The sequence below is a fragment of the Siphateles boraxobius genome, unplaced genomic scaffold (assembly GCF_051911475.1).
Source record: "Siphateles boraxobius isolate OS27281-9 unplaced genomic scaffold, OSU_SipBor_1 41, whole genome shotgun sequence".
Taxonomy (NCBI): Eukaryota; Metazoa; Chordata; class Actinopteri; order Cypriniformes; family Leuciscidae; genus Siphateles; species Siphateles boraxobius.
This window is the reverse complement of record NW_027509042.1, coordinates 7,672,367-7,699,853: the sequence shown is the minus strand read 5'-3', so window position 1 is coordinate 7,699,853 and position 27,487 is coordinate 7,672,367. Positions and strand designations below refer to the sequence as shown.

The window sequence follows — 27,487 nt, the reverse complement described above, 5'->3', positions numbered from 1 at the left end:
CGCACGTTCACGAAATGCGTGGATGCAGCTCTAGCCCCTCTCAGGCTTCAGGGCATACGTATTCTGAACTACATCGACGACTGGCTGGTTCTGGCGGAATCAGAGCAGTCGGCGGTTCGGCACCGAGGTGTCGTTCTCGCTCATATGCAGATGTTGGGGTTGAGGCTCAACGCCAAGAAGAGTGTTCTTTCTCCAGTACAGAGAACCACTTTCCTTGGTGTGGTATGGGATTCAGTGACGATGCGGGCCACTCTATCGCCCGTTCGTGTAGCTGCTATCCTGACAGCCACCAAAGAGCTAAAGCTAGGCCAGTCACGCACTGTGAAACAGTTCGAGAGACTGTTGGGTCTCTTGGCGGCAGCGTCCAACGTGATTCCTTTTGGCCTGCTGTACATGAGACCTTTACAGTGGTGGCTAAGGACCAGAGGGTTCTCCCCGAGGGGAAACCCACTTCGTATGATCAAGGTCACGCGGCGGTGCCTTCGTGCCTTAATTATATGGAGGAAACATTGGTTCTTAACCCAGGGTCCGGTATTGGGAGCTCTTTGCCATCGTGTTACGATCTCGACAGATGCTTCCCTCACCGGCTGGGGAGCGGTAATGGAAGGCCGCTCGGTTCAGGGTCTGTGGAAAAGTCATCATCTTTCGTGGCACATCAATTGCCTGGAGATGATGGCTGTCTTCAATGCGTTGAGACAGTTTCTCCCAGACCTGAGGGGCCATCATGTGCTTGTACGAACAGACAACACATCAGTGGTCTCTTATCTGAACCGTCAGGGGGGTCTGCGGTCGCGTCCGCTCTGCAAACTGGCACACCAGATCCTCCTGTGGTCTCTGGGGAAGGTACTCTCCCTGAGGGCAGTGTATATTCCTGGGGACCAGAATGTGGGGGCAGACATCCTGTCGAGGCAGGAGCTGAGGCCAGGGGACTGGAGACTCCACCCCGAGGCGGTGGAGAAAATTTGGGAGTTTTACGGCCAAGCAGAGGTGGATCTGTTTGCGTCTCAGCACACGACGCACTGTCCACTTTGGTTCTCCCTTACTCACCCAGCCCCCCTGGGGCTGGATGCTATGGTGCAGACGTGGCCGAGGCTACGTCTGTACGCATTTCCCCCTGTTGCTCTGCTCCCAGGAGTTCTGGAACGAGTCCGCCAGTACGGAATAAGCCTACTGCTTGTAGCACCACGCTGGCCGAGTCGGATCTGGTTTGCGGACCTGATCCATCTCTTAGACGGTCCTCCCTTGGAGATCCCGATCAGGAGAGACCTTCTGTCTCAGGCCGGGGGCACAATATTTCACCCTCGGCCAGAGATTTGGAACCTGTGGGTTTGGCCTCTGAGGGGGCCCAACTCATAGAGAGTGGTCTCTCAGCTGAGGCTGCTGAGACCATCCTAAGCTCCAGAGCTCCAGCTACTAGGAAACTATATGCGCTGAAATGGAAAGTTTTTTCTGTATGGTGTCACCGACATCAGTGGGATCCGGTTAACTGTTCTGTGAACACAGTACTCGAGTTCTTGCAGGAGCGCTTTACGTCAGGTTTATGTCCTTCCACACTTAAGGTTTACGTGGCGGCCATTGCGGCTTACCACGCCCTGGTTGGGGGTACATCGTTGGGTCGAGACCCCCTGATTACACGTTTCCTTCGTGGCACACTGAGGCTGAGGCCTGCAACTCGCACTAGGGTGCCAGCTTGGGATTTGGCATTAGTACTAGAAGGCCTGTCTAGGGCTCCATTCGAGCCCTTAGATTCGGTTTCAGAGAAATTTCTTACCCTTAAGACTATCTTTCTGCTAGCTATTTCGTCCCTTAAGAGAGTTGGAGACCTTCAGGCCCTTTCGGTTTCCCCCACTTGCCTTGAGTTTGCACCGGGGATGGTCAAGGCATTCTTATATCCAAAACAGGGATACGTCCCTAAGGTGCCGACCTTGATTCCGAGGCCTATCGTGCTGCAGGCTTTCTGTCCTCCTCCTTTTACATCTGCGGACCAGGAAAGGCTGAACCTCTTGTGTCCAGTGCGAGCACTGGATACTTATGTTCATCGGACATCTTCTATGAGGAAGTCCGACCAGTTATTTATTTGCTTTGGATCACCTAAGAAGGGTCTTCCTGCTTCTAAACAGACGGTTAGCAAGTGGATAGTCGAGGCTATTTCACTTGCATACGAGTACTCTGACCATCCGTGTCCCTTGGTGGTCAGAGCTCACTCAACGAGGGGTATGGCGGCCTCTAAAGCCTTGTTATTTGGGGTTTCCCTCCAAGACGTTTGTGATGCGGCAGGCTGGTCCTCACCGCTCACATTCGTCAGGTTTTACAGTTTGGACCTGGATGCTGCCCCAGGTTCTCAGGTGCTTAGTGCTTAGTTCCAACAGACTGACACTCAGGTACTTGGAATTCTGGCGTTTTGGGTATTCTCGTTCCCAAAGCGTCAAGTGACGCATCGCGAGTTCCCTCGAAAGGGAACGTCTCAGGTTACTACTGTAACCATAGTTCCCTGAGAAAGGGAACGAGACGATGCGTCACCCTGCCATACTTCCTGCTTCCCTGTGATCGGCTTGCTTCGACTTTTTGAAGCTAATGCCGCGTTTCACCGGGTGAGCCTTTATCCCTTCCTGGTCATGACGTCACCCGCCCGTGACGCTCATTCTTTCCATTGGACTAGTTGACATTGATGCTCAGACGCATGCACGCTGGGGGCGTTCCCAAAGCGTCAAGTGACGCATCGTCTCGTTCCCTTTCTCAGGGAACTATGGTTACAGTAGTAACCTGAGACGTTAGTATTTGAGATTTTCTTCTATTTGCTTTATTTTTCTTTGAAAATCTCTAACTGTCACAGTTCCAGCTCTATGGCCTGAGGCTATATGATTTTTTTTCTGTCTACAGAGCCAGTTAGTCAGCCTTTTTTAAACACCCTGAGGTTTAAAACCATTTGTATACACTCTTTTCTCAGTTCAGATTTATAAAGCTGACTCATTTCTGGTATACTGGCCCTTTAAATCAATAAACGCATGAAGGCTTAGAGGAAGGGTAATCTGCTATCTTTGCATTATAATTGCAGAATCTACAGAGGAGCCCCTTGTTTAACGCTGTATCCTAGTGGGGATAACTGCTGGGTGTCTGTCATAATTGCAGGGACAGGGGGTCTCTGGGAGGATTTGCCTGGCATCTTTTAAGTTTGTGGGGAGCATTATGCCGCAGGAAACTCTGTCAGATTGGATTACACAGCTCAGCTTTTTACACAGGACAAGAGGAAAGAGGAACTGTAGCTACAGTCCTCCCATGAAAAGCATTTCAGTTGTCATTGTTTCTCATTGTGACCTCTGTATGTAACCTAAATGCAGTGGCTAAGTACAGTAACTTTGTTTAAAAAGTGGGTGGGACAGGAGTGTGTGTGTGCGGGGCAATTTTTTCTATGTCAATAAATTAAACTTAATATCAGTAGTACATTCAGTTTAATTTATTGTCATAAAACCCATGTTTAATGTCATAGTTTCATCCTTACATCAACTATTCAATATATTGTTAGTATAGTATTTACATTAGTGAATAAATATGTAGATTATAGATTTGTTTGTCCAAATGGACTGGTGGTTGATTTTTTGTTAAGAGTGCCAGAGGTTCTGGGGTCACATTTGTTCTCATGAAATCCAAAGATGTTCATCAGTGATTTGATATCAAGAGCAGGGACATGTTTTGTGATTTCACTAGAATGAATACAGAGTTAAGCGATATATTAAATTGAAGCGCTCGTCTGTGTGAAGACATGCATTGCACGCGAGAGAGAACCAAGAGAACCAAGAGAACACTGTAGCCTTCCGCCACTGATAACAGCTGCAACAAGCACTCAGCATGATTTCAAAAACAACATATTCCACCGCCAGAGCGCCTATTATTTAACACTAATGAACAAATTACTAATCAACTAGAGATGTTTATTTTGTATTATGTACTTCAGTGCTGCGTGATTGTGGCGAGCAGAACGGCCGAGCGGTGTGAGTGAATGGCGCAAGGCCGGTGGTGCGATTGCTAATGAGCAGCACCTGTGAAGCACACCGGTCTCGCACCTCTCACGGAGGAGCGGAAGCATAAAGGAGGAGCGACGACGTTGATGATCGAGAGAGGAACAGGCCTGTATTTTAGTTGTGTATGGTTTTTGTATTATATTTTAGCCAGCAGTCGTCCACGAGGGGCTGCTGGCAGTTCCTTTTATGTTTATTTTCGGTAGCCAGCAGTTGTTTGCGAGTGGCTGCTGGCGGTATTTTGGTTTGTTTATTTTATTTTAAATAAAGTATGTTAAATGTTCACCGTTCCCGCCTCCTTCTTCCCTGAACATTGCTACAGTGATATTTAAAAAAGTGGTGGGGACAATATCAACCCATGGCAAAAAAGTGGTGGGGTGTCCAACCCACAAATTACGCTTATGCAACCCCCCAAAAAGTACACTAACAGGCACATAGACAAAATAAAGGATAACTTAAGGCTTTCAAGGGCAGATTTCTGTTGAAAAAATGTGGGTTACAAAAAAGAGAAGTAGTTTTCAAATAGCTTGCATGTCACATCCAGCAACACGAGAGACAGGGCATGAATTGCAATTACAATTAATCTTTCATGATCCTCCCAAAAAACTGAGCTGGGGTGTAATTTTTCCACTAGCTTCTAACCAAGTTATTAAGCAAAATTATGAGCATTTGACTAACAAATATAATGAGGCAGTGCAGCATCACCTCAGCAACAGTGCTATGCACCATTGCATACTTCTATTGCACCAGTAAATGAGATCACTACTTGGTTAGCATGAACATTGTTTTGGCATAATTTGATATAAGAAGTGGTTAAAGGCATATGTTTGCCCCAAGATATGATTGTAAAAGATTAAAGGTGGGTATTCATGCTGATTTCATACATACATGTCAAGATCTGAGGACTGGACCAACATGCAACATGAGATCTACATGTAATTATAATCCACTAGCACAATATATTACATAGATGATCAACATGCCAAGCACTGTTGGTCTCATTATGGTGCATGATAGGCCAGCAGCCCACTGGTTGATGATGAAAACTATATATTGAGCCAATCATTGAGTAAATCTACCACTTGAAGCTTTAAAATAGATTCCACGATAGATGGTGATTTTGTGGTTGGTTATGCAATAAATCCTACGTCAATCTGATTCCAATATTGTTAGGCGATTTTGCCAAGTAGGACGTCTACTGATTCCTCAATTAGTAGATTACTTATCAGAACAATACTCCAGTACACGTGGTTTATGTTACGGTTTAAAAAAGACATAAAAAGTAATAGTTTGTGTCAACAAGTGTTATTGTATTTGACCTAATTATTTCACTTACATGTATTGTAAAAACATGACGGGTTTTTAAAATTGTGCAACATTATAACCTTAACATCTGCGTCTTTTTTTGTTGAACAGTATGTGCATACATTATTCAAATTTTGACAGTTAGCCAAGTTAGCCTACTATGTAACATTAGCCTCGTCATATAACATTTCACAAGTCTTCAGTATAAAAAGAATAATGGATCTGTACTCTCATCACATCTTCACTCAACCGGTTCAAACTAGTTCATAATTGAATAAGACAAAATCCATGTAGTCTAATTGCTGTCATTGTCCTCCTGCCACATACTCTCTTAGGTTGTTGTCATGGTTCAGTGGTTTGCATTAAGAAAAACAAGCTCGTCAACATATGAAGGACGCAGATTGGTTATTGCGTGCTCAAGTACTCAATGACTTCCGACAGCGCTGACTAGTGGTTGAAGTAATCGACTAACCAACTAGTCTATGCAAGCCCTAATGTGTTTCTAGATCAACATCATACTTTTTTTAACCAAATTATTTTTAGTCAATTAGATTTTAGGGTTAGGTGTAGGCTAGTGGTTCTCATCTGTTGAGTTGCAACCCAGACAGCCCTGAAAAACAATGGTTCCCTTTCGTTGTCACTCCGAGTTAAGTCGGATGACAACGAATGGGGTTTCGCTTAGAACACCTTTCGACTTCGAGTATTACAAAACGAGCCAATGGCAAAGAAATGCCATGGGCATTTCCCTCCAACCCAGCCTTGGCACTGCTCTGTCCAGTACGCGCTCCGCGCCTAGGTAGACAGAACGTCTCAGGTTACGACTGTAACCTATGTTCCCCTGAGAACAGGGAACGAGACAATACGTCAACGACGTTATGGGGAACGCCTCAGGCGTGACAGGTGTCTGAAATCACTATCAAACCACGTCAATCATATTGACCGGCGACAGCCCGTGAATCATTAGCGTGAATGATTAACGTGCGACCTGGAAGTATAAAGGGGCGCCTTGCACACATGACAAATCACCTTATCGTCTGAAGGGACTGTACGGTAGGCAAGCCCCGAGGCATGGCAGGGAGACGTATTGTCTCGTTCCCTGTTCTCAGGGAACATAGGTTACAGTCGTAACCTGAGACATTCCCTTTCGAAGGGAACTCAACAATACGTCAACGACGTTATGGGGAACGATATACCAACTCCGCCATGCTAAGGGGAGTGCATGCCAAGTGGCAGTGACAACTGTCAGAACCAGCAACTTCAAATGAAACGCTAGAACCACTCACCCTCAGGTCACACTGGGCTGTCAGTGACAGCATTCCCTACGGTCATAGCCCAAGCTACAGCCTCACAGAAAAACCTTCATAAATATGGTTAAATAAAAGGTCTACCTGGGCCGGCTCCGGGCCTGGGACCAAAGCTTCCAATTAGAAGGTGTCCCTTCTAGGGAATGTGGCTAGGGAACCCGAAGGAACCCCAGCCAGTCACTATTCAGGGGAACGTACTCACCCCGAAATGCCACCAGGACGGCCTGACCTGGCGTCAGTACATAGACACTTAGTCTGGCCAAATCCTGTCTGTCTGAAGACAGAGCCTCTGGACAACAAAGACTTAAGAAAGGCAGCCAACCCGAGGGACTGCGGAGCTGGCAGTGAACCACTCGGCCCGGAACTCAGAGACGGGATATCCCGGAGAGTATGACTCAGCATAGTGCTTTCCGACCCTTGCTAGCGAGGGGAGTTTCTCTACTCGATCCACGGATCAACCCAGTGTCTGTGTTTCAAAACACTGAGGAGGCCTGTGAAGGCCTAAGGGCTGATCTAACTGGGAGGCCTCACGAGAGGCCTACGACCGTCTGACCAGACTCAGGAAGCCGCATGCTCATAGAGACCCTCGGTGAGGGGAGCACAAGGTCTGCATGGTAGGCAAACCAGGCTGTAGGCAGAAAAGGTTCCGGGAGGGAACCAACAGCAGAGAATGAACACTTTAGCGAGCCAGGGCGCAAGCTCGCCTTCAGCAGCTGCTTATTAAGGCTAGCTGAAACTGATAGCAAGAGACCACTAGCTTCATAAACCCAGCACCACTAGGGAACGTTACAGGGAGGCCCGGAGAGGCCTACTACCTGATAGCCAACGTAAGTGGGAATTCACCTTCAGGGAGGCACGTGAGGCCTACTACCTGATAACCACAGTATGTGGGGTGCTCACCTTCGGGGAGGCCCAGAGAGGCCTACTACCTGAAAACCACTACTACCTGATAACCACAGTACGTGGGAACTCACCTTCAGGGAGGCCCGGTGAGGCCTACTACCCTACAACCACAGTATGTGGGGAGCTCACCTTCAGGGAGGCCTGGAGAGGCCTACTACCTGGTAACCACAAACTGTGGGAACTCACCTTCAGGGAGGCCTGGTGAGGCCTACTACCTGACCGTTCTCAATCAAGGAGGCCTGGAGGAGCCTACTACCTGATAATCACAGTGTGTGGGAACTCACCTTCAGAGGCCTGGTGAGGCCTACTACCTTTGACAGCCAAAATATTTGGGAGCCCACATCCTAGGGAGGCCCAGAGCGGCCTACTACCTGACAGCCAACGTAAGTGGAAATTCGCGTTCAGGGCGGCCGGGTGAGGTCTACTACCTGATAACCATCTTAAGTGGGAATTCACCTTCAGGGAGGCCTGAGTGGCCTACTACCTTATAACCACTGGTAGCTTTGAGCCCTGAGTCCGGGTGATAGTATAAGGTGGCCTGCTAAGGCCAGCCAGCTGGGGACTCGCCTATCAGGGAGGCCTGGTCGGGCCTACTAGCTAATAGCAAGTCATATTCTGCCATAAAGTACACTGTTGGGAACCATACTACACAAGCATAATTTACTAATGGGCTTCCAGTAGCGCTATAAGGTATGTCCCACAATGTTGGGACTCACCTCCGAGGAGGCATGTTTAAGGCCTACTACCCATCAGTGAGTCAACTGCCCGAACCACCAAGGCCAACCACGTAAAGTGAGCTGGCCTACAGTGCCCTCTAGGGGGCTGTCCAATCAAGGAGGCCTGCTGAGGCGTACTACCTAATGGCCTTTGTTTGCAGAAAAACTGTTTACACAGCGCCTACAGCATCCTGGTGCCTAATCACATTGCCCATGGCAGTGTACTCCGCAAGAAAGCTAGCACCCTTAAAACAAGGGGAGTACAACATACGCCACTCTGCCTCAACGGAGGCCCCAGTTAGTCAAGGGCCTACCATCTATGCATGGGCGTCAGCTCAGGGCAATGCTCTGGCTTCAGGGGAGCATACTTCGACCAAAGAAGAAGTGAAGCTTTCTTCATACTCGACCCGAGCCATAGTGGTGCGAGGTAGGATAAAACAGAACTGGGAGTGAAGTGCTCAGACCTACCTGTATCACAGGGGAATACTCACACCTCACCCTGAGGTCACCAGGGTGCGGGCCTGCCAGCGGCTCTAGGGGTGACAGAAATGTATCTGTGCCCAACCTAGGGGAGTGGGGCTTGAATAAAAGCCAACCACCTACAACCTAGCGCTCGAGCAGTAGCTCAGCGAGGTGAGTGAAGCCTAAACTGGTGGCCTAAATCCGTAGGCCAGTACTGCACGGCAGGGTCGGGCAGGAAACCCAGTCTTCTTCGTGAAGCGAAAGATGGCCTAACCCTGCTCAGTAAAGACATATATACCACGGAGGCCTATTTGAGACCTACCATGTCCTTATAAACCATCCTCTGCACCACGCTGCATTACTCTAGTCACCCCAGAATGCAGAGAAGGGGGCGGGCCATGGCCGAACGACTCCCATGGGAGGAGGCTGTTTATACAGGGATGCTAGAAACCTACATTCACAAAGTGAAGGGTCAGAGGAAGAAATGCTAAAATTTTTAGCAGAGCGCCTCTATTATCCCTGGCACAGCCTAGGCCAGCTACAGAGGCGGCCCTGGTGAGGGCCAGCCTGCAAGCATAGATCTATCTGAGGGCTCGGAGGAGCCACAGCCTTACTAAAGAATATAGTCTGTATTATTCCATACAAAGGGCTGCAGAATCGCTCAGCCTAATGAAAACCCAAACAGAGCTCAAGGGGCGACATACTCAGGAAGAAGTCAAACGGACCCGTGGGCCGGACATAAGATCTATCTGAAGCTCTAGCGTCAGTCAACACTCTAAGTAAAACAATTTTAAGAGAGAGACTAACCACTCTACCCTGAGGTGGCTAGCAGCCCGAAGGCTAACACAGTTACCGTTCTGGCCACCTAACGGGGAACTTCAGGGCCCTGATAATCCAATAAAGTTCTCTTACCTTATTACCTTGACATGACCCCATGACTCTATACAGGGAACGAGGTCTGTAAAGAGAAATATGTTTTTTTTTAATCACAAAAAATACTCTTTGAAAAGACCAGCAGCTCACCTGCGGCGTGCAAAGTGAAGACTCACCAGATAGTTCTTTACAAACCTGGGATCCGCCACTTTACATGCCTGAAAGGGGCGTTTCCACTAACCAAGCCTAGCTGGGCCATCAGAACATAGTTCTCATCATAGGCCCATCCCCAGGCATGATGTTATGAACGCCTGGGGGTCAGAAGAGAGAGGGCAGGTTTCGTGCCCCTCCGGGGAGGTTATCCATTACCAACGCTGTGTGCGTTTGCGCTGGATAACCTCCCTCAAATCTCTTCTGTTGCGGGAGTCACGCCTTCTCTGCGACCTGCTCCTCAAGGGAGGGGGCGCACAAGAGGCGACACTGGCTCGCTGTCCCTGCCTACGGTCCTCAGACCGTGAAGGGCCAGGCCCTCCCGCTTGCCGGGGTACGGACGCGGATCTCAGCGGTATACAAGTTTTAAATGCTGCTGAGCGCGCCTTCGCCTCCCTGAACTTCCCCACCACCGCCTCTACGGAGGTGCCGAAGAGTTCGGAAGGCGAAACCGGCGAATCGAGGAGAAAGGCTTTTTCTTTCTCCCCGATGTTGGCTAGATTTAACCACAGATGCCTCTCCGTGGCCACCATCGCCGCCATCAACCGTACGATCGCGGCAGCGGTTTGCTTGGTAGCCCGGAGAGCCAGATCTGTGGTGCGGCGCAGCTCAGCCACCGCCTCAGGGGACATCCCTGCCCCCTGGTCGAGATCCCCCAGCAGGTCGGCCTGGTACGCCTGTAATACTGCCATGGTGTGCAGTGCAGCACCGGCCTGACCTGCTGCCGTGTATGCTCTGCCATTCAAACGAGCCGTTGTTTTCAGCGGTTTGGATGGCAGGGTTGGAGCTTTCAGTGTCGCTGCCCGCCCAGACACGAGATAGTTCGCGAACGTCTCGTCAATGGGCGGCATTGACACGTACCCATACTCTCCGATCCCCTCCACATCAGCGAAACTGGCCCGCTGATGTAGGTGAATACGGGCAGAGGATGGGCTCTTCCATGCCCTCTCGATCTCCGTATGGAGATCAGGAAGAAATGGAAGTCTCACCTGTGCTGGTGGTGTATGGCCGGGGAGAAACCGATCGTCGAGCCTACAGCGAGCGATCTCTCCTCTAGCGCGCTGCCAAGGCAGCTGCAGCCTGTTGGCAGCGCGCTCCATCACATCCACCAACTCTGCATACACGGGGCAGGATGGCTGAGGAGGTCAAGGATCTACCTGATCATAAACCTCCTCAGCCATCTCCTGCGCGTCCTGAAGAGCATCAACTGCAGGTACAATCGGTGAGTAACCTTCCCCATCGACCTGCAGTTCGCCCTCGTCAGCCGTCGAATCATCTGAGAGGTTAACAGCCCTCTCGAGACGATCGACAAGCTCCATCTGGGAGCCCCATGATGTAAGTCGCCGATCGGCCTCAGCACGAGCGGGACCCGCACCACGAGGGCCAGACGCCGGACCCCCTTCACTCGATAAGAGGGCCAGACGAGAGCGGAGCGTTTTAAGGGAAAAACGCTCGCAGTTCGCACAGAGGGTTCCCTCGAGAACCTCCCGTGCGTGCTCTTCACCCAAGCAAAAAACGCACAGCTCGTGTGTGTCGGCCGGTGTCAGAAACCTCGGACACGGGTCGGCACACTTACGAAAACAATCTGCCTTAGCTGTGCGTTTCATCTTTCTCTTACCTCGTAACTTGAATAGCGTTTTCAAACAAACAGTCCCTGAAGACGATGAGAAGATTTGTCATGTGTGCAAGGCGCCCCTTTATACTTCCAGGTCGCACGTTAATCATTCACGCTAATGATTCACGGGCTGTCGCCGGTCAATATGATTGACGTGATTTGATAGTGATTTCAGACACCTGTCACGCCTGAGGCGTTCCCCATAACGTCGTTGACGTATTGTTGAGTTCCCTTCGAAAGGGAACGCAGTGTTTCAGGACCTCAGACCAGCTCTTTGTCTGTTATGGTGGGAAGCTGAAGGGAAAGGCACTCTCCAAGCAAAGGTTGTCTGACTGGATAGTGGACACCATTGCTTTGGCATACCAGCAGCAAGGTCGACCGTGCCCCCTTGGTGTGACTGCCCACTCCACCCGGAGTGTGGCGTCCTCTTGGGCTCTAGCGCATGGCGCCTCGCTAACAGGCATCTGCAGAGCTGCAGGCTGGACGACACCTAACACATTCGCCAGATTCTACAATCTCCGAGTGGAGCCAGTGTCCTCTCATGTATTCACTTCAACCAGCTAGTACTGGACCCGCTCAGGTGTCTTCGCTTGCTGGCCATTCCACTCCACGGACTGGATACGTGCGATTTCTCCTCAGGTGAGCATCTCCGAAAGCCCTGAGTTTCTCCAGCACTCCTGACGTCGGCGCCAGTGTCTATTGCCTGCGCGTCGGCTAGGTGCCTCCCGTGTGCATGGTCCCTCCTCTGAGCGACCCCCACATGTGTATTTCCACTGTAAGCCTCTCTGAGCATGTTTCTTTCCTTTGGCAAGCCACCTTGCCACCCCTGGGGTTGAAATATTCCACCTGCGGCTGGACACCCCAGTGTTCTCCATATGCATCCCTCTGGGCCATATGGTTATTCTCTATGGGATATGCTCCCCAGTGTACCTTGGTATTCCTGTGCTAAATAGGAGTCCTTCGTCCGTGCCAGTCTCACGACAAGGATCTCAGATTTACGCAGGGAACTGGAAGACAGCCGAGAAGGTGGCGTGATTAGACTGGTAACCCCATTCGTCGTCATCCAACGTAACTCGGAGTGACAACGAAAGGGAATGTCTCGGTTACGTATGTAACCCTCGTTCCCTGAGTAGGGAACGGAGACGTTACATCTGCCTGCCACTTTCCGCTGTACCGCGGGGATCGCCTGAGCTCAGTCTTGGCTCCTCAGCGAAGAAACATATCTGCATGTTGCCGGCTTCCTCCTTTTATACCCACGAGGTGGGGCGGAGTTACGCTATGCAAATTCCGCAGACCCATGGCATTTCTTTGCCATTGGCTCGTTTTGTAATACTCGAAGTCGATAGGTGTTCTAAGCGAAACCCCATTCGTCGTCATCCGACGTAACGTCTCCGCTTCCTACTCAGGGAACGAGGGTTACATACGTAACCGAGACGTTTTTGGCTGGATTGTTGTTCCAAAACCAAAAACTATTGATGATTAATGAACACGTCCTACTTGGCAAACTCAGTCATCTCTTGACAAGCAGAAGTTCTAGAGGGAACAGACCCTAAAACCATCTATGTCATGCTCTTGAGTAAGTCACTTAACCCAAGGTTATCTAGGGGGGTTTTCTCTTAAATAAGTGTGCTTTAAGATGCTTTGGGAAAAAGTGTCAGTTGAACCTGAGCATTGTGTGAAATTTTAGACTATAATTACTGTAGATCAACTGCTTGGTAGTAACATTTGGTGTAGGAGCTGGTTTCATACTCCTGCTATAAATCATCAGCTTTTGTAACAATGTGCTGAAGTTGACTGTATATTGTATTTTAGTCAATGGTAATAAAACATGTTCCATGCATCAAACCATAGAAATTCAAGGTAGAAAGACCATCTGGTGCCAGCATCGTTTGAAGCATGGAAAATCAGACATGGTCTAGGAAGAGTTCGATTACAATTCCATTACAGTTTCATTACAATAGGCAAAATGAATGAAAAGCTGTTTGTATTTTTTTTTGACATTTCATTATAATTTTTAATGACAAGATGGCGGACTCAAAACCATTTGAGCACCTTCATTTTGAGACACTCAGTAATGATATGTTCATGCGTTCGTAAAAGATAGCATTTTACAACAAAATTAAAAATGGCCGACACACAAAATTGGGTATTTTTTGACTTGGCATGCTGCACCGAATCTAAAGAGACCAGTTTCTGGTTTTCTCACCACTAAGAGGCACTGTACCGAAACTGTGCAGGTAACATCAGGGCATAGGCTAGTTGTCATAACACACACCAATTTTGGTCTGAATACAATAAAGCATTGCGTAGATATGATTAATAATCTCAAGTTGATTCTGGCATGCTCTTCATCAAATTCATTTGTGTGTTATTTAAAAATGGTTTTAGCAAGGGTCTAGGAGGAGTTTAAAAAAGTAGTTTTTTCAGAAAATTAAAAATGGTGAAAATATTTTCATGCCGGAAAATGATGTCATAGGATGCATCGAATCGTCTTGAGCCAAGGAATCAATTCCTTACAGTTCAAAAGTTATTAGCATAAACAAGAATGCAACTTGACGCTATATGAATTAATGTTTAGACTACAATCTACAGTTGTGGACAGAATTGATCTTAGCCCCGCCCCTCTTAGTTTTCTGATACGAACTCGAACAAACAAACAGAGTTGCTAACTCTCTTACAATGACAGCTGTCAGTGTAAAAACCTTGTCCCAAGATGCTTTCGATACATTTTGGATACAGAAGGACCACCTCTCGTCGAGGAGCATTCAAGTGGGACTTAAATATGCCATGGAGGAATATATGAATATAAATTAAATATTTTTAAATAAATATTAATTTGGAAGCGACGGTTTACAGATCACAATGCAAGCGGGAGAAGCCAATGTTACATTCAGGATCAACACTGTTTATGTACCGCAGAGTAAGATAAAATTAATTTACATTTAACCAGTTCTCATTATGTGAGAATAGTTAGCTATTTAGGTTTGTACGTTAGCACGGGCTCACTAACTTTAATTGTATCTTACTAAGAGTATGACAACCAGAAAATTAACGTTTTCGTCTTCATAAGGGATTGGGGTTGAATCCTTAGGGAACCAGGTTACTGCGCTCACATCTTTGATTTTATAAATACACCGGGCTTCAGTCGTATTGTGCAGATAATTGGTCAGTTGGCGCAAATCTTTTCACTTTTTTGAAACGCGCTGGTGAACGCACACACAGAACGGTGATTCAAAACATGAATACCCATGTCCATCCTCGGATCGGATCCAGCATCGGATCTTCCAATGTTTCTCTATGGCGCTCCCAACAACGTCTCTAAAACACGTTGGCCACAATTAATGGCACCACTATAATTGTTTACGAGTAAAATATCTCTGAAGTATATTCCCATTAATATTAAACTTTTTTAGCACACCAGGGTGACTATGAACATGAAATTATCTAGCTAAGTATTCAACTTTGTACATTTATGTCTCACCAAAAGTACAAAGAAAATGCCTGATTGTTCTATTCCTATTCAGTGAAATAGTAAAGTTTGTAAGATTCATGATCCAATTAAGGCACTAGCCAACGATAAGGTATGGCTTTACAAAAAAAAAAATAGAGAGAGAAAAAAAGATACAGCTAAATGGCTCTGCAGAGGAGAACAACAGATCCTATGATGATGATAAGCATCCCTGGCCGCATCTTTATCCGCTATTCAGTTTCCGAAGCAGTAAGGATGAAAGCATCCTCATGAGCTGCAAACTCTGTCTGCCCAAGCGATATCAGCCTTTCACAACTCCTCTCTGAAATTGTGCAAACAAATTGAGGTAAGTCACTAGCAAACTGGCAAGCTGAAGTTAAATATGCAGAATAAGTTAGTAATTGCCAAAATTAATTGAATTAATTTGATCATCTGTAAATTATATTTGTAAAATTGGTAGATCTGAACCCGTTTATTTGTTAATTGCTTATAAACACACTTTGTCAAGGGTTGTCCTGTAGTGAAACATGACATTGACAAATCCAACATGACTTCGTGCGACTGGACTACAAATTCATTATATAATTGGATAAAAACTGCATGTGATGCTCGCTGCGTTTACTGTACAGAATTTGCCACTTCACCTAGAGCCTGTAGGACAAAATGAAACAGGGCATGCATTACTCTAAAAACTAATTTTGTGAAAACTGAAATAGGGCTTTTTAATTACATTTCATCATCATAAAAAAAGCCTTGAAAAAACTACATAGCTAGCATAGTTTAAGCGACTGCCTATCCTGCACTATTATTAGTTATCAATCAGAGGAATAAAACTTTCAACAAGTAGGCTAGATGTTAAATGTTTCCCTGTAAATTATATGCTTAATCGAGAAAAATTCTATAAATTTCATAAGTTAAATGTGTCATGACAGAGAAAGAACCCACAGAAAATGAAAGATTATGAAAACTGCATTGCTCAGCGAATTAAAAGAAAAAAAGAGACTCCATCTTCTACGTCTTCAAGCAAGCAATGCAGAATTGACCAGATCGTTTTATTATCCGACCACGCTAGATAAATTGGTCATCAGCTTTATTTGTGAAGGCCTTCAGCCATTCTCAGTAGTTAAACAACCTGCCTTCAAGACCCTGGTTAACTGGTGAGTTTGAGAATTCAAGAAGCTTGCATGTCAGAAAAGCCATAACAGCTACGCATAGCAACGTGGAGATTGTGTCAACAACAACAGACTGTTGGAGTGTGAGGCAGAGAAGCTACATCAGGGTCACTGCTCACTGGATTGATGAGACAGTAGACCGGAGATCTGCTGCTTTAGTTTGCAAACGTCTCAGAGGGAGCCACACATTCGATTCTGGTTTAGAATTTAATCTTCCAAAACACCAGCAATGTGCATGCCAACAGTTAAACCTAGTGGCAACAGCTATGCATCTGCAGCTGAAATTCAGAATGTTATCTACAGAAAGCTATAATGCTCTGCTTTTTTTTAAGTGCAATGCTATGTGGAACAAAACAAGATCTTCAGCAGTTTCCAAGGTGGTTATTTTTTTATTTTTTTATTATTTTATTTATTATAGTGATTTAATTTTATTATAGTGGTTTATAATAGTATTTATTTTAGTGATTTTGCAGTAGAAGCTGAGTGCCGCCTGCAGTTTATAAGACAAACCAAACTCAGTGGTGTTCACTACACCTGGCTGTCGAAAGGGTGGTCCAAATAATTAAAGACCATGTTGAGGAGGCGATTCGGAATGTGTGTGGAGCCTTCAAAGTAAACATGTAAACTACTCTCTGTAGTTATTTAACTGAATATTTTGCATTTGTAAATCAAGGTTATTACTAAAGCTTGGTTTCCATATAAATAGATAATATATTTTAGGTTGAATCCAGCTGAGATTGCATTTCTGGCTGAGTATGTAGCAGTGATGACTCCAAAAAAGATTTGGGAAAATGATGGACGACCCTGAGCTTATCGTAGACGAGACGAGCAGACGAGCTTATCGTAATCTTTCACCATCCTTTTGTCAAGATTCAAGACTTCATGGACCACTGATACCCAAATCATTGAAAGAGAAAGGATAACCTAACAGCACTTTACAATAACTTCAACTTGATCCTGTTCTTTGTTACTGTTTGTACCATCATCATACATGTTGCTCACATTTTCTTTTAATATTCACTCTAAACAGTTGTTAATTGTATCACTATGGTGTTTTTTAATGTTTTTTTTTGTTTGTTTGTTTGTTTGTTTGTTTTAAAGTGGGGTGGTCTTAATCTTTATTCTTTGAATAACAAAATTTTAAATATGTTCAGGTTACTTTTGTATCTAATATGTTTTATGTATAATACATTATGTGGGGCAATCTATACCAATAACTTTTTCATGTTCTGCTGTTGCAGTCTAAAGTACATCAGTGAGCTTCTCAATCTTTTTCTTTCACTAAACCTGAAGTTACATACAGTATATTTGTATTAAATAAGTTTGAGAATTATTGATAAGGTTGTTATCTGTAGATTTTACTTTAGACAATTCCAAAACATGGCATGCTGTTTAGTTATCAAACATATTTATTATGTGTCTTTTTGTAAAACATTTTGTTGCACCTTCCTTACATGAGGAACTTTTGCCTATGGTTTTATCAAAAACTACTCCAAAAAAACAACAACACTTAACATAATTAAAGACAAGTAAACAGTAATAAAATAAGAACAAATAAAAAATTATCAATAGCACAAATGAATGCTACTAAACAAAGTTCAGGTACAGAAATTGAAATCAAACGTAATCAAATGTAAAATAACACTGCATAGTTTTCATTTATAAATAGAATATAGACTGCTGTCATTTTAAGGCCAAATGCAAGGATCCAGTATACTGGTACACGCGTGTTCCCTTTCGAGGGAACTCGCGATGCGTCGATGACGCTTTGGGAACGCCCCTGCGTGATTGCGTCTGAAGCACCTATGTCATTAGGCTTGTTCGACTTAATGCAGCTCTGCCCTGACCGATCGGCGGCTGACTTGAAGCAGTGCATGCCGGTTAGAAATGTTGTCCAACTTGATACAGCGCCGACACCACGTGACTGTGACGTATGCCATAAGTACTGCACGAGCTCTGATGCCGACACAGCTGTTCCACGATTGTTCGGATTCACCGCATGACAACGATCACGTGTGTTTCGTGTTTATTCTCACACCTTTAGTTCCACTAAAGCTCACAAATCAGTTTTTTATAACAGTAAACACCCTTTACATTTAATCGCGATGTTATATTGTGTCATGTTTATCAAAATAAAAATGATTAAAAAACGTTGATTCCACTTCATTGATAGTAGCTGTAGGCTTATGTTGAACTTTATTCTTGTTCAAACAGACGCTGTATGAAGCAGTACATAAAGTACTGAATGAAAAAGTCTCTGAAACATCTGTGTATTTTGCAAATATTGCATTTATTTCACTTCAGCTGTGTATGCAAACACCACGTGAGCGATCACTACGGAAACCAGAAAGTGTCCGACTTCACCTCCGTTTGCAGCTCTTCCCCGCCTGCATGCGGCAACTCTCGCCGATCAGTTACATCCAGCCACAGCCGATGTCGAACACACCTAACTAGTCCAACGGCGAGAGTGAGCATCACGGGCCGGTGACGTCACGACCAGGAAAGGATAAAAGCACATCCGGTTTAGAACCTCGCTAGCTTTTGTGCTTTCAGCAAGCGCTCTGTGTGAATCTGTCTCAGTCTTTCTCAGTCTATTTATTGTTGTTTGTCCACAAGCTTATATAATATATTAGACAGGAGTATGGCGAGACAGCTTTGGATCATGTGTAAGTCCCTGGCCTCGCTTCACTACGAGTGGGGACACACGCGATTCGTGTGTTGTTTGTTTGGGAGTGGAGCATGCACGGTCAGCTCTAGTAAATTGGGGCTGACAGTGTTCATTCATAAATTCCCGTGTGATGTATGCACTATCGAGAGTTTTAGCTCAGATCGTGTTGGCTTTCTTCTCGAGGGAAGAAAGTCAATAAAGATTATTTGGCTCAGATCTTGCGTTTGCCGATGCAGCACGTGGATTATGGGTCTGCAAGATTCTGTGACTCGATCTCGGATCTCGCATGTGCCGAGGCAGCGCGTAGATTACGAGCCGCATTAGAGTCGTGGCTTGAATCTCGCATTTCCCGAGGCAGCGCGTAGATTACGGGTTTGCAAATTAAGAATCTATTGGCTCATGATCTCGCGTTTGCCGAGGCAGCTCGTAGATTATCTGCATCTCTACAATAAGAATCTATGGCTCAGATCTCGAGCTTGCCGAGCCAGCGGTAGATTATGGGTCTGCAACTCGCACCCTCTGAGGGGGGTTCAAAAAAAGTCAGTTCGGTTGTTTCCTGCCAGTATGCTTCAGGTCACCAAAGTGACTGTTTCAATTACAGCAGAGGCCAGTCTCGAGAGACTGGTACCCGTAGTAGATTATCTCACAGAATGGAAGAATCTGCCAAATATATCTCAGTGTGTCCTGCACATAAAGTAAGGCTACAGATTCCAGTTTGGTTCCCGTCAGCCACGCTACAACGGGGGGTTGCTCATGTTAGTGCATCCCGAGCAGGCTCTGGTAATGGAGCAAGAAGTGAAGAATCTGTTAGCTGAGGAAGCTATAGAGCAGGTGCATTCACCTGACAGAGAATCGGGTTTTTACAGGTTTTTACAACTTCAATGTTTCCGAAAAAGGATGGGGGCACTATCGCACTATCCACTTTGGTTTTCCTTCACACACCCAGCTCCCTAGGGGCTGGACGTTGTAGTATAGACATGGCCGATGCTACTTCTGTATGTCTTTCCCTGATTACTCTGCTCCCAGGAGTTCTGGAGAAGGTCCGCCGGGACGGAATAAGTCTACTACTAGTTGAACCGTACTGGCCGAGCTGACTGGTTCTCGGACCTGGTGTCTCTCCTCGACGGCTCTCCCTCTGAGATTCCAGTCAGGAGGAACCTTTGGTCTCAAGTGTAAGTGGTGAACCTCCACCCCAGCCCAGACCTATGGAACCAGTGGGTTTGGCCTCTGAGGGGGCCCAACCCATTGACTTTGGTCTCTCAACTGAGGTTGTGCAGACAATACTTCTCTCCAGAGCTCACTCCACGAGGAAACTGTATGTATTAAGTAATGGGTTTTCACTTCATATTGCGGATCTCAGACCCAGTGGGGCCCAGTTTACTGCCCTATTGGTACAGTGCTGGAATTACTGTTATCCCCTTCCACACTGAAGGTGTAAGTGGCAGTCTTAGTGCCTACCATGTCGCTGTTGGTGGTATTTCCCCAAGAGGGGGAAACCTTTGGTTGTTTCCTCCATGGTGCTTTTAGACCAGGATAGGAGTATGGCGACTTAGAAGCCTTATTATATAAGTATATATCCCTGTAGGATGTGGTATGCGGCAGGCTGGTCCTCCCCGCTCACATTCGTAAGGTTTTACAACTTCGACCTGGGCGCTACCCCAGGTTCACGGGTGCTCTTGTCTTAGTTGTGCTCTCAGGTTTCACACAGACAGGCTCTGGTTCATATGGCGTGTTGGGCACTCTCGTTCCCAAAGCGTCATTGATGCGTCGCGAGAAAAAGGAATGTCTCAGGTTACGACTGTAACCCTAGTTCCCTGAGTAGGGAACGAGACTAGTTGACATAGGTGCTTCAGACGCAATCACGCAGGGGCGTTCCCAAAGCGTCATCGACGCATCGTCTCGTTCCCTACTCAGGGAACTAGGGTTACAGTCGTAACCTGAGACGTTTTCTTTCCCAACTGTTCACCTTCACTTAAGACAAAACTGACTGCATATGCGAGGATATTTTGACATAATTTGACATATTTATGATCAATTCAGCATTTGTGCACTATAAGAGAAGTGTCTCTCTGTACTCGCTTTGGATGTGTGCACAGCTCAAAAAAAGCACACAAGTGCCAAATTGAGTTCCCTTTCACGTCTTTCACTTTAGAAATCACATTAAGTACTAAAGTACTTTATAATGTAGTAACTTGATTAGCTTTTTAACATACTACTAATTTACTCTTACTTGAGGTATGTTTTTTTGAGTAATGAGTCATGAAACAAGTGAATTGTTTCTTAAGTAGCAATGCTTTTACTTAAGTAAACATTTTAATTACTCTTTCCACCACTAGTATTAAGGGGCAAGGAGAGAAAATGCACTTAACAGTAAGCTGGCAGCCAGCGATCCATCCCTCTCTTTTTGTGCAACAATGAATGGGGACTCAAACTTTCAAGCTTCAAAAAGGATGCCAAATTATTATTTTTATTTTATGGCTGATAACCATACAATTTACATTTTTTTTAAAGTACATTAAAAAAAACGATGAAAATCATGTGAATTTAGGTATCACAACTTTATTAACGTACATGAAAAATCTATTTTGAGATTGGCTAAAGTACTGTGTTGGCTAAAGATTAACAGTGTAATTAAATAATTAATGTTTTTAAAGATTGACCTTATAGGTGAGCATTAGATAATGGCAAAGGCAATCTAATTGTAAAAACTGAGTTTGTAAATGAACAATTAAATATGCAACACCAACAATACCGATAATTATAATTAACAATCTTTAATATTGGCAGATAACTGATTTGGTAGGTACCGATATATTGTGCTTTCATATAAAATTGTGAACATATTGCTCTAAGGCAAATGGTCAGTTAGTTGCTTGATCTGTTACATTAAATCACTCAGAAAGATTAATTTATGAATCAGACTGATCCGGTTCTCAAATTCAACAACCTAACTCCATGATTTGATCAGTTAACAGTTCACTGGAGGGGAAGATTATTGGTGAAAAAATTACCAACTTGAATTCAGAAGACTGAAAAATACACCGACACAAAGTAAATTCCTCAATGGACTTTCTTCTCTGTTTCTCTTCCAGAGTATGGAAGTCATGGGTTTAGAAGAACATAATAATTTTTCATTTTGGGGTGAACTTTTCCTTTAGGCCTCAATGAAAGATTAAAAAAATATGAAAAAGATAGGGAAAACGCTCAAAGATAACAAGAGAGAAAAAAAAAGAAGTTTGTGATCCAGACTGCAAAAAGCTAATTCGAAAAATGGATATTAAGAAAGAGGGGGGAAAATCTGTTATATAAACTAACATTACTTTCATCTCTAATGAATTCCTCCCACATGTTCAAATGTATCTTTAGTCTGTCTTTAAATAAACTTTATACGCCACAATGAGAGAAATAAATAGTCTCGGAGGAAGCCAAGCTGTGCTGTGGAGTGGTTCGACTGAATTCTGCACATTGCTGCTTCCCAGTGTTCTCACCTCTAATTTGGCTGTGCTTGTTAGCAACAAAATGAGATGAGACATGCATCCCAGATGCATCCATAAATAAACATGAACACACGAGAGAAGGATCCCATTCCTATTTGAATAGCAGATGTGGTGCGGATAGAGAGCCGGATGTGTATTTTCTCCTGTGAGTCCTTCCTCTCTCTGTCTCACTCCTGCAATACATAATGGCACTAAAGTTCTCAAATCTTAGTCACACCTTTGTGAGATTATAAACCAGGCGATAGAAGGAGTGCTGGCTGATCTGAGGAGAGGCTGATAGTTTATTGATCCACCTAACACTTGTTTGAGGGTTTACTTCAAAAGCAACCAACCCAGATCATATCACTATACAAGTATTACACAAGTATGTGTTTTTACCCTCTCACAGACAATTGTGGGGTTCTCAGATTATTTGACAAATTAATGTCCATGGTGTTCCCAGTCATTCCTGGTTACTGTATGGAATTAGATTAAACAACTAGTGTGCAAATGGCTTCAACATGACCATCAACAGACAGAATGATTTTTCATGCTGACAAGTAATATTCTATTTACAAAAAAAACAATATCTAACCAATTATATATTTAGAACAGAGCAAATGAGCTGGGCATGGAAAGAACTATTCCTTTGAATTTCTCCTCATGGAATTCCATATACAGTACATGTAGCTTCTATTCTGTGGGATGCATTATAAGAGAATTGTGTTACGGGCGACTAGTATCAGAATGGAGATGCTGAAGAACAGCATCTGCCAGTTTTTATTTGTATCCCTTATACATTGTATATTGAGTCTGAGGAAATATGAGGTTATCTGCAATAAGAGAGTGATGTGTGTGCCCCATGTGATCTTCTGCCCTACATGACTGAGATCAGTGTGCAGTTCACCTAATAAATCACATGGGCCGCTGCTACAAAAGCATCAGGCGCTGTCAGAATTCACATATAATTATATATAAAATGGCCACAAAATATGCTTGTTTTAAGTGTTCACTTTCTATATCCCCCAAAGAAAGCAGTTTAAATTTGTTTAACAACAGCTGATTAAATTGTTTTCCACTGTTTTCGATATGTCATGGGTCAAAGAACATAAGGGTCATCATGCCAAAATGGCGGATAGCTACTACTCTGGGTCGGCTACCACACACCTGCATACCTGAAGAACGCCCATCATTGATCCAGAAGACAGAAGTCAGTCCTCAATTAAATTCAGTGCTTTGAAAGTAGGCCTACTTGGTTTCGGACACATATTTTCCTGCAGTAAATACTATTCCCCTGCTATTCTTCAGCCAAACACTATTCTACTGTGCACGATCAGTTTGTTTAGATCAGTTTAGTCTGATTAATTCTCGAACGATGCCTTTAGTTAGATTAGTGAAAAAAACGTGCGATTATCGTAGTACGATTCCTGATTCTATTTTTATAGTAAAAAAAGAGCGATTTATTTTTGTGAACCGATTCTTTTCACTGAATAAATTGCAGCAGGATAGCCCGATTCCCCAACGAATAAAGACTCTAATGATCTGATTATTTTGTTGTGAGTTGAACTAATCTCTGAATCGCAAGTTTTTCGTATTATGTTCGCTAAACAAACCAGGAACTGCTAGTCTATGTTGTACAGCTCTTGAGACAAATGTCAGTGTTGATATACACATGAACGATATGAGTTATGTTCTAGTGTAGCCTATGCATCAAATGACTGAATGAATGGAATGTCACATTGTGTTTTTTATTTGGTATTAATACTCTAAAAAATGTCTGTAAAGTTTATGTTCGAACGCCCTTTGAAAGAATTCTATTTGCTATTCTCTGTTCTTTTAAAATCAATGATCGCATCGACAGCCCAGTAGGCAAAATTCAAATTGCATTCCTTTTTATTTTCTCAAATCCTTTCCTTAAAAGTAGGCTTAAAGATCGCAAGTGGAATTGTTAAGATTTTAATTGAATTCCTTGAAATAGTTGAATTCCTTAATTCCCATTAATTATCAGTTCATTGCATTCTAGAAGTCATAGGGGTCGTTGCCAGGTTTCCATAAAATTGGTCTTGAATTTCGTATTTAATATAATTCATTATCTATAATATATCGATAATTTTATTTGGCATATAAAACTTGGGCTACACAGTTTAACTTTGAATAATCTTGCAGTGCATAGGCTACTAGCTAATTAATCAACTCACCGAGTCACCGTGATGCGCTCACTGTATTCCGAGTCAAAATCAGAGAAGACGTGGGAATTTACTCCATATTCAGTGAAAGGATGAATCTCGGCATCTCTAACCCCATAATGTCGTCGGCACCATCTTTTCTGATATCGTTCTCTCACTTTTAGTACAAAATAAATGCCCTCTAAATCGAAGACTGTGTGGAGACGGTCAGGAGAACGATATTTATTCCCTCTCGCGCACAGAGATGCTCCTCGTATTCCCGCAAGCACCCCGCAATTAGTCCACGAATCACAGCGCTCTGGCGTATCCACCGCACACACGTGCTCCGTAATCGGTTCCGACCAGCAGTGTGATCCAAAAGACGGTTGGTTAGGTATATATGATGCGTATCCCCTCCTCCAGCAGGCTCTAAGTGGATGAAATGCGCAGTTGTGGTACCTAACATACTGCTGCCCCTCCAGCTAAGAGTGTCTCTGTAAGCACGCCCCAAATTCAATGAGCAAAGTGCCTCAAAGCGAAGATTTGTATGTGATAGTGATCATTTGCATCACTTGTCTAACGCCTGACCTCTCAATGGCATTTCTGGTATGTGATATTGTAATTAAAAATTGGGATGTCATAAACTGGACCCTTAAGAATTTAATTTGAAATATTAGAACTGTAATAACACAATGGCTCTGCTTTAATTCCACTTACATAAAACTTATCTATGTGTGCTATGCTGAGATATGGCAAGGGAAACTCAGGATAAACCTAAAATGTAAGAAGATTCATTTGTTCCACGGAAGCTTCCTCCCTGTAGCATTTTCAGTTTGTTCACAGCTCGAATGAGATGGGTGCTAGTTATCACACGTTTTACTCCTGTGAATATTTCTTAGAGCAGGTTACCTTAAAGTCTTGGTTGCAAAAAAAGCAATTAAACAGTTAATTGAACACACATCAATCAACCCAACGGGGCATGTTGTCACAGTATAAAAAAATTCATGAAACAGCAAAATTATGAAAAAGAGAATATTGAACACATTTAAAGTAATACTTTTAATTAATAGAGATAATTTACAAATAAAATTACTACTTGTAGAACATGTGACAACTTGCCCCAATAAAATTAAAACGTACTTTTAAGCTGTCATTTTGTGTTAATTTGAAAAGGAAACAACTATTGAAATAAGATGATATAGGAATTTTAATTTGGAGGACATAATTGTTAGTAAGGTTGTTTTGTTACCAAAAGTCTAATTGAAGATTTTCTCTATAGCTGTGGCATGCCACAGCTATAGAGAAAATCTTCAATTAGACTTTTGCCTCAGAACCTTATAGCTACTGACATATAGCCCTTGCAAACTTCCATGTGTGACAATTAGCCCCAGTCTCCCATGATTTAAACTGACTAGGAAATCTAGTGAATGTCAGATAACCCTATATTCCAGGTCATTTGGAATTCAGCTACAAAACAGCACACCCTACTGCTGAATGCCACCATAACACAGTCAATTTTCCTCTTCTGAACCTTGCACAACCTTTGTCCTTCAGTGCTGTACACTACTGAAAAAAATAGCTTAATCCAGCCTAAGGTGGTTTGCCTTTTCAAGATGCTGTCCAGTCTGGTTTGATGGTTTTGGAGGGTTTTGGCCACCTTGTCAGGCTGAGAGACCAGCTAACCAAACTTAAACCAGACTGAAAACCAACTAAGCAGTGTTATAGTACTTGAGTTACTAAGTCCAGTCTTAGAATCAAGTTCGGTTTAAGTTAAAAGTACAAGGCCTAATTTTCTGTGGCTATCAAACCAGTTTATTCGAGGATGAGTCTAAACGTTCCTGAAATATGGACATGAGATGGACTTGTGTCTGAGTCTGGACTTGATTACAACACTGCATTTTTTTTTAAATTTTTTTTTTGTTCTGCAATTTGGTCCAAGGCTGGTTTAAGGTGTTATTTTTCAGCAAATCAATTTACTGTTATAATTCAACCAACTACTGAAAATATCTCCATTTCATTTTTCAAAGTGAACCAAACACTTAACAGTGTCAATCAATAAAGCATGAGGTATCTGAAGATTGGATTCATGGCATGGTATTGTGGCACAGAGGTGTAGTTTTTTCTTTGACCCTTTGTCAAAGGTCAGTGTGGTTTCTAAGAATCAAATAAAGATAGAGGAGACCGTGATGAGAGATGGAGTAAAAGGTCTTTGAGAAATGTCTGGTAACAGTGTTTTTTTGTTTTTGTTTTTAGCACAGTTTTTCATTTAATTATGTGCACTGGACCCTGAGGAGCTCCTCATCTTGGAGAAAACATGTTCGGTTGAACATGTTCACTGCTTTGTGAAACAGTCAGTGAAGCCAAATGGTCGACTGCATCGGCTAGTTTTATAGCATGTCACTCGCGACATTTAGCTTGAGGTGAGCATGAGCTGATATTTTACAGCACATAAACATTAAAGGACGTGACTCATCCAACGTGATGTCACGTCATTTTCTATGGATTACATAAGAATTTCTCATTTCAAATGGGGCTAACATCATTGAATAAAGACTTTTCCTTTAAAAGTTATCAAATGGTTTTAAAAGATTTGGAATATTGTCTACTAGTCACATTTATGGTGCTTTTTTTGTCCTTTTTGGAGCTTGACAGATTTGATCACTATACTGTAAAAAAGTTAAAGTAAAAAAGTAAACAAAGATTATGCATAATTACAAGTAACTAACCCTAAACCAAACCCTAACCGTAACTCTATAAGTACATGTAGTGAATTAATATTACTGTCACCTTAAAATAAAGTGTAACCCTAAACTATTCATTTAAGGTTTATGAATATATGCACAAGGATGCAGGGTACTAATACTGCTTCATTTTGGGGTTTTATGGCTTACATAAATATTGGTGGCTTTAATAGACAAGTAACTTCAGGCTGGCTCCTACTTGAATCAGCAATCCAAAGGTCTAACCAAACATTATTATGAAATGCAGCCCTAACTTCAGATTTCATTATCCTGGCTTGAGGATAAGACACTAGCTATGTCCAATAAAGACAGATCTTCTCACGTAATTTCATCTTCCAATACAGAGGTAAAAAATGGCATCAAACAGAATTTGATCCCTCATTTGTTGGATA

At 43.8% G+C, this 27,487-nt stretch overlaps 1 protein-coding gene across 1 annotated transcript in view; it reads right to left on the bottom strand.

Annotated features, from left to right (window-relative positions):
* The window catches only part of cntn3b (contactin 3b), a 103,013-nt gene extending 78,178 nt beyond the window's left edge, over positions 1-24,835 (bottom strand). Inside the window, exon 1 of the mRNA XM_077198079.1 lies at positions 24,388-24,835. The gene's annotated coding sequence lies outside the window, so the exon portion shown is untranslated. The remainder of the gene's footprint in view (positions 1-24,387) is intronic.
* Between the last annotated feature and the right edge of the window lie 2,652 nt (positions 24,836-27,487).